At 55.3% G+C, this 8,130-nt stretch overlaps 1 long non-coding RNA gene across 1 annotated transcript; it reads right to left on the bottom strand.

The window, feature by feature from the left end:
- Positions 1 to 2,443: 2,443 nt before the first annotated feature.
- On the bottom strand, positions 2,444 to 3,842 carry LOC127487652 (uncharacterized). Its single transcript, XR_007914701.3, has 2 exons — positions 3,606 to 3,842; positions 2,444 to 2,700 (listed from the first exon to the last, which is right to left on the bottom strand). It is a non-coding gene; the product is annotated as an uncharacterized LOC127487652 (long non-coding RNA).
- Between the last annotated feature and the right edge of the window lie 4,288 nt (positions 3,843 to 8,130).

The raw sequence follows: 8,130 nt of genomic DNA, 5'->3' as shown, positions 1-8,130 counted from the left end.
ACTCGGCACTTCCGGCTGGGCTCCAGAGTTCCAGATGCATTTATATGGGGATGAGCCCGGAAAGGGTGTGTGTGTGTGTGTGTGTGTGTGTGTCCTGGAGGGGGTGGGGTGTCCAGTGAGGGAGGTGGAGGGTCCAGGCTCCTAAGCACTAGAGTCAGTCTGCCACCTGCTCCGCCGTGGCTTGCACAGAGATGCAAACCTGTCCCATGGGATGCCTGTCTGTGGCTGAGCCTGCCTGCCAGCACCCCTTTCAACTCCCAGACGCTCATCATCTGTGCTTCATCTCTGCAGGGGGCAACCGAGCCCTGAACCCCCTGGGGAGCAGGCAGGGCAGCTCGCCCCAGGGCCCTGCAGCCTTCTTCCCCCTGCCTCCCCCGGGTGGCCACTGCCTGGCCCCCTCCCATTTGCCCGGAGCTTTGATGTCTCACCTTCGTGCCTCTCACGGCATCCCTTCCCGCCTCCATCTGCACTTCCAAGGACAGGGCAGGCACACCGGGACGCAGGGCTGGGCGAGAGACAGGAAGGGCAGTCTTGGGCCTGCAAGGACAGGCTTTTCTTCCTGAACCTCAGCTTGCAGGCCTGTCACATGGGAGCCTTGTTCCCTGCACGCTCACGGGGGCCTTCCACCGAGGCTCCCATGGTCTTTAGTGTTCAAGATCTGAGAGGCCCCTGGACCTTCCCTCCTGAGGTGTGAGTGCCTGCATACTGGGTATTTCTAGGCCTGCTGCTTGCCCAGGGCAGCTGCTGGGTTAAATAGGAGGGGCTTGGATCCGCTGGAGAAGGGCGAGGGGCCTAGGACACTGGAGTTTGAGTGACACTGAGAGAATATCAACTGTCTGAATCAAAGATCCACCACGTTGCGGCGCAGTAGTTTTAGTCACTGCTTGTGATACAGGCATCCCATATCCTGGTGGAGTCCGGCTCCTCTGTTTCTGATCCAGCTCCCTGCTAATGCACCTGGGAGTGCAGTGGAAGATGGACAAAGTATTTGGGCCCCTGCCACCACCCCTGGGAGACCCACCTGGAGTTCTGGGCTCCTGGCTTCAGCCTGGCCCAGCCCTGGTTGTTGCGGCCATTTCGGGTGTGAACCAGGGGATCTGTGTCTGTGTCTCTGCCATTCTGCCTTTCAAGTAAATAAATGAAGTTTGAAAACAAAAAGGACCCCCCCCCCAACAAATACAGACTTGTAACATCTACTGGGAGTACATGAATATCTGCTAGATTATTTTTCGCATATTAAAAAAATCTTTCCTAACCAGAAATGAAGATGAAGGAATTTGAGGGTTGGTAGAAATTTGGGGAGGGATATCCTACTCCGCCCTCAGTCCCAAACTGACACCTGATACAACTGTCTGTTTCCCAGACGCCACCTCTCTCTCTCTCTCTATGTCTATCTAAACATCTGTCCATCTCCAGTCAACACTTCAGTGCCATGCTTCAGGCAAGCTGTGGACACTGAAGTTAACTGGCCGGGCGGAGGAGGAGGACCCCTGGTGTTGGAGGAAGATCCCTCCCGACTGCCATCCTCACTCCAGCCCTGATGGGCTGTGTGACCCTCAACCCCACCCTGCAAGCTCTGAGCCTCTAGAAAGTGCAGACCATGACAGCGCGGAGGGCATCGCCGTATTAGATGGAGGCAGAGCTCTCTGCAGGACAGCAGCTGGCCTTGGGGGCGGGCACAGGGAGAAAGGTGTGGGAGGAAAGGGCCGTCCCTTCCACAGTCCAGGGGGTGATGTTCTGCCACCTGCCCCTCTAACTGGCCTCCTTCAGACAGGCAGCCAGATCTGTGTGAGCCGTGGGGTTCGGAGGGCAAAGGAGGAGAGTTTGCAGTTCTGTGGGCTTTTTGAGGACCAGCTGGTGCCCCTGGGAGGGGACAGTGCCTCCCGGGCCATTGTCTCCCATGGGGCCTGCTCCTGCTCTTAGCTTGGAGGTTGTTGGAAGTGCCTTGGCAGACAGCCAGCCTTTGAGGTGGCCCTGAGGGCGGTGTGTGTGTGTGCAACACTGCAAGGGGCACTGGGACTCCCTGGGCACCCTGGCTCCCTGGTACTCCGGGCAGGACAGGTGCTTCAGAGAATGACTGGGACCCACCAGGCTGGGGAGATTGACTGTCAGCTGGGGCCAACCTAAGGATGTAATTAAAGTATTGAAGGTAAGTGCAGGTGCTTGGCCTAGCGACCCCGGGGCCGGTGTCGTGGCGCAGCAAGTTAAGTCATCGCCTGCAACGCCAACATCCCGAATGGGTCCTGGCTGCGCCCCTTCTAATCCAGCTTCCTGCTAATGCGCCTGGGAAAGCAGCAGAAGACGGCCCAGGTACTGACTGGGGAGACCTGAGAGGAGTTCCTGGCTCCTGGCTTTGGCCTGGTTGTTGTGACCATCTGGGGAATGAAACCAGTGGATAAAATTCTCTCTGATTCTTCTTTTCAAATAAATGATAACAAAGGAATAATAATAAAATATTTTTATTTATTTGTTTATCGTTATTATTTTTAAGATTTTTTAAAAATTTATTTGAAAGACAGAGTTACAGAGAGAAGTAGAGACAGAGAGAGAGGTCTTCCATCCGCTGTTCACTCCCCAGATGGCTGTAATGGCTGGAGCTGCGCCGGTCCAAAGCCAGGAACTTGGAGCTTCCTCCGAGTCTCCCGTGTGGGTGCAGGGGCCCAAGGACTTGGGTCATCTTCCACTGGCCATAGCAGAGAGCTGGATTGGAAGAGGAGCAGCCAGGACTTGAACCAGTGCCCCATGGGATGGCCAAGCCCCAGACTGAGGTTTAGTCCGCTATGCCACAGCATCAGCCCTGAGTTGTCAGCATTTCCAGAAGCAGGGCAAACAGCTTCCGCCTCTCTCTCTCACTGACCCTGCCTCCGTCCCGCTCACCCCACATCCCACCTATCTGCTCTGGCTGGGTCAGTGGCGCAGGAGACAGCTGCTTGGTGCCTCTCTGGTGAAGGGAGGACCAGGGTGCTGGCTGCGCATGTTGGCCTCTGGCCTGGACAGCCAGGAACCCCACGTTGAGCTCACCTCCGCCCTCCCTCACAGGCATTTCCACCCAGCCGCGACCTTCCTGCCTCTGTGTGCCTGGGTTCCAGCATCTGCCCAGGGCCTGACACAGCGCACTTGCTGGAGGGAAGAAGGTCCAGGGAAAAGAAATGGTGTGCTGGAGGTAGGGGCACTCACGTTAGGTGGGGCCAGCGCCATGGCCCGGTAGGTTAATTCTCTGCCTGCAGTGCCAGCATCCCATATGAGCGCCAGTTCTAGTCCTGGCTGCTCCTCTTCCGATCCAGCTATCTGCTTATGGCCTGGGAAAGCAGTGGGGGATGGCCCAAGCCCTTGGGTCCCTGCACCCACGTGGGAGACCCGGAGAAGCTCCTGGCTCCTGGCTTCAGATCAGCCCAGCTCCGGCCGTTGCAGCCATCTGGGGAGTGAACTAACGGATGGAAGACCTCTCTCTCTGTTTCTCCCTCTCACTGTCTGTAACTCTACCTCTCAAATAAATAAATAAAAATAAATAAATAAAAATAAATAAATAAAAATAAATAAATAAAAGGAACACATTCCCAGCAGGTCCCTCCCTGCCCCTCCCTTCCCCAACAGGTCCCTGTTACCTGGCACCAGGTGCGGGAATTGGACATGTGGGGAGTGTGGCCTCGGGCAGGTCCATTCCCCCCAGACACCAGCTTTTGCGTCCTTCCAGTCCACAAGGGGAGCATCTCGCGGGCCCCTCCTGGAGCCCCTGGCCCACTCTGCCCCCCAGGCTCTCTTGCCTTGGCCTGACAGCTGGCGGTTCTGCTCCCAGAGTCAAGAGCAGTCTGGAGTGCTGGCAGAAACTTCTCGAATCCTCCCCTGGCTCCCGCTGTGGCCTTGGCTCTGGGCGGGGGGCCCTGGGGCCTCTCCCAGTGGGTGCCGGGGCCAGAGCTGCCTTTGTCTGCCGCAGGAGGCCAGCCAGGCGGCTGAGGCTGCAGGCGGCCCCTGCCCAGGCCTGGGAGATGGTTTTTTTTTTTTTTTTTTCTGTGTGTTGCAGCTGGGACCGTTTATAATAGGAAAAAAAGAGAATGACCAGGCCAGCCGGCTGGAAAATAAAGAGACTTAAAAAGAAAGGGGCTAGGCCTGCTCTTCTCCTGTGGAGGCTTTGGTTAGGCAGAAAGTTTTAGTTCCTTTCTGAAAGGCATTTGGGCTTTTGAAGTCCCCTGCGGGAGCTCCCTCTGGCCCCTGGGAAGCCAGGCCCTGGCATGTCCCGATGTGCATGACCAGGATGGGGCCGGGCCACTTGGGGGAGGCAGCAGGCCCTGAGAAATGCTGCCTCAGGCTGGGTCTGGTGGAACCAGAGTACCCCCGCTCTCCTCCCATCCCAGGAGGGGCCCCCCTGAGCCCCACTACCTCCCTCTGTGGCCTCTTGCCTGAATTTCCTCTGCTCCTCTGGCTTTGAACTCTGGCCAGGCGCCGGTTGGGCCAGAGGGCAGGAATAAATCCAGATCTCTTTCTCCCTTTAGGCAGAGAAGCAGAGCGATTTCACAAAGGGGAGACTGAGGCACACAGAGGGCTGGCGGGAGGCCGCCCAGGCCACTTCGACTTACTGAGGGGCTATTGTTCGTGCTTTGTCTATTTTAACAACCACCAGCATTCACGAGGTGCTTACAACGTGGCAGGACCCCATTAATGAGTCTGGGGCCCTGGCAGACAAAAACAGGTGCGTGGGTCCTACGGCTCCACTGGGGGAAGCTGCCCTGCTGGCTTTGTTTCTTTCCTTAGTTCCGGTCCTCCCAAAAGAGCTAGCTTTCTTGCCAGCCTGCCCTTAGCAGGGGCTCAGCCACCCCATTACTTGAAGAAGCACTACCACTCAAACACAACTGGCACCGACCAAGCACCTATTGCTGGGAAAGTACTGGGTTCTTGACACGTCAAAGCCTTAGCTTCTTCCGAACATCTGCAAGGCTGGTCGTCATGGTGATACTCTCTTGTTGCTTGAAGCTGCCCTGTGCCATTGACATTACCCTCATCTTACAAGTGAGGTTGCCTGGCTCCAGGGGCACGGCTGGTGAATAATAAGGGTGAGATTAGAATTCGGATCAGTCTGGCTTGTTCCATGACATCAGCTTTTGTGCTATGGGTAAGGTCTGGCTAGTGTCCAGTTCTCACCTCTGGTCATCTGGTCGGCATGTGCCAGCACCTCCAGTCACCTCCACTCAGTGGGCAGGAAGTGAGCACCATGGTGTAGTCAGGATATGTAGCAAAAAATCTGGGGCTGTGTCCTGAAAGGGATTTTTAAACTTAAATCCTCCATTTTTTAAAGAAAGTTTATTTATTTGAGAGGGAGGGAGGGAGGGAGAAAGGAGAGTTCCCATCTCTGTGAAATGCCTGTGATGGCTGGGGCGGGGCTGAGGTCGGAGCTGGAAGCCCAGAGCTCAATCAGTCTCTCATATTAGTGGCAGGGACCCGATCGCTCGAGCCATCTCCATCACCTCCCAGGGTCTGTATGAGCAATAGATGGGAGCTGCAACTAGGCATTGTATCCACGTACTCTGATATGGGACATGGGCATCTTAACTGCTATACCAAATGCCTGCACCCTGAAAGGGCTTTCAGGGCCAGAGCCATGGCATTGTGAGTAAAGCCGCTGCCTGCTATGCCAGCATCTCACATGGGCACCGGGTTCGAGTCCTAGCTGCTATACTTCCAATCCAGCTCTCTGCTAATGTGCCTGGGAAAGCAGCAGAAGACGGCCCAAGTCCTTGGGCCTCTGCACCCACGTGGGAGACCTGGAAGAAGCTCCTGGCTCCTGGCTTCAGATTCACCCAGCTCTGGCCACTGTGGCCAGATAGAGAATGGACCAGCAGATGAAAGACCTCTCTCTTGTCTCTCTCTCTCTGTAACTCTGTCTTTCAAATAAATAAATCTTTTTAAAAAATACAATCTCTTATTAAAAAAAAAATAAAGGACTTTCAGCTTAGCTGACTGGGCAAAGCTTTTTCCCCCTCGGTCTTTGCTATCCCCCAGAGAGCCTTCTTGTGACAAAGGCTGACGACACAGGGATGGATCCGGGCACCTCAGCACGCAGCACAGACTGATGGCTGTTGCGCAGGCCATCGCTGTGTTGTGAGCATTGGCAGGGCATGAGGCTGTAACCGGGAGCAGCATGGACGCCGCCCTGATGGTCCTGTTTCCCTCCTCCCTACTGTGAGCACTGGGTCCCCAAGGGCAGGGACCACACACGCTGGTGTTGGGAGAGCTCCATGTGTTTCTCCCAGGCTTGCACACTATAACAGTGGGGGCAAGAGGAAGGGCAAACACACAGGACAAATACAAATATATTTTTCTTTCTTTCTTTTTTTTTTTTTTTTGCAAAATGATTTAAGCTAGTTTGGTCCTTTTTAGTGGCTAACAGTGGTCACAGGAGAGGTGCAGGTGGGTGAGAGCTTGCTGCTCCCCCACAGTCTTGCCAGCATGTGACAGTGAAGATAAGTCATCCATCAGGTTCTGCCACATGGAGCTGGGGGTGTGGCACAGCAGGTGGAGCTGCCGCTTGTGACTGTGACCCTGGCATCCCACCCTCCAGCCCCAGTTCAAGTCCTGGCTGCTCTGCTTCTGACCCGGCTCCCTGCTCATTTGCTTAGGAAGGGATCAGAGGATTCCCCAAGTACTTGGGTCCCTGCCACCCAGGTGAGAAACCCAGATGGAGATCCTATCTCCTGGCTTCGGTCTGGTCCAGCCTCAACCATTGTGACCATTTGAATGGTGGATGGAAGACCTCTCTCTCTCTCTCTCTCTCTCTCTCTCTCATCTCCCCTTCTCTCTGTTGCTCTGATTTTCAAATAAACACATAAATCTTAAAAAAAAATTCTGCCAGGGTTGGAGTATTGGGTAAAGCTGTCACCTGTGATGCCAGCATCCCATATAGGTGCCAGCTTGAGTCCCAGCTGCTCCACTTCCAAATCAGGTCGCTCTTCATGGCCTGGGAAAGTAGCGGAACATGACCCAAGTGCTTGGGCCACCCCTGCCACCCATGTATGCCGGAGATCTGGAAGAAGCTCCTGGCTTCAGACTGGCCTAGCCCTAGCCTTTGTGGCCGTCTATGGAGTGAATCAGGAGATGGACAATCTCTCTCTGTGTCTCTCCCTCTTTCTCCATAACTCTAACTTTCAAAATAAACAATCTGTTTTTAAAAAAAAATTCGCTGGCGCCGCGGCTCACTAGGCTAATCCTCCACCTAGCGGCACCAGCACACCGGGTTCTAGTCCCAGTTGGGGCGCCGGATTCTTTCCCGGTTGCCCCTCTTCCAGGCCAGCTCTCTGCTGTGGCCAGGGAGTGCAGTGGAGGATGGCCCAAGTGCTTGGGCCCTGCACCCCATGGGAGACCAGGAGAGGCACCTGGCTCCTGCCTTCGGATCAGCGTGGTGCGCCGGCCGCAGCGCGCCAGCCATGGCGGCCATTGGAGGGTGAACCAACGGAAAAGGAAGACCTTTCTCTCTGTCTCTCTCTTACTATCCACTCTGCCTGTCAAAAAAAAAAAAAAAAAAAAAAAATTCGCCCACAGGCAAACGCTTTCAGAGTTCCAGACCCAAGCAGGCCACCTAAAAACCAGAACGGGCCTACCACCAGCTGTCTCAGCTCCACCAACTCCTAGCTCTGTCCTTTGAGGAGATCTGACCAATCCCAGCATGCCGAGCCCCATGGTGCTCCCTGGCTGTGTTCCTGGTCCTGCTGGACACCACGCGGCCAGAAACCCTCCTCCGTGGGGAACACTGAGGGCCCCGCTGTGCATGCAGGGGTGGTGTCCCGAGGATGCAGATTGCCCCAGCCTCACTGCCACCGTCACAGCCCCTGTTCCCTTGGTCTGGGGAGCCGAGAGGCTCTAGATCATGGTTGCCAAACTACACCTTGAACGCCTTTAATTTCACCTACGGAGCCATCACATTTTTGGTAGCCAGGTTGCTAACTGGATGTTTGGTGGCTGACCAAGCCACTGATGCTGGAGGACTTGTGACCAGCCCTCGGCTGCATGCTGGGGTGCTTCCCTGACCACTCCTAGTGAACGCTTAAAACACTGGGGAGCTATATCATCACATCATGGTGCAATGCGCTAAGTGGTAGCCTGTGACACTCATGCACCTGGGAAAGCAGTAAAAGATAACCC

The sequence above is a fragment of the Oryctolagus cuniculus genome, chromosome 18, assembly GCF_051225735.1.
Source record: "Oryctolagus cuniculus isolate XC-2025 breed Fujian yellow rabbit chromosome 18, ASM5122573v1, whole genome shotgun sequence".
Taxonomy (NCBI): Eukaryota; Metazoa; Chordata; class Mammalia; order Lagomorpha; family Leporidae; genus Oryctolagus; species Oryctolagus cuniculus.
Note: the sequence above shows the minus strand (reverse complement) of the source record. Positions and strands in the feature narration are given on the sequence as shown.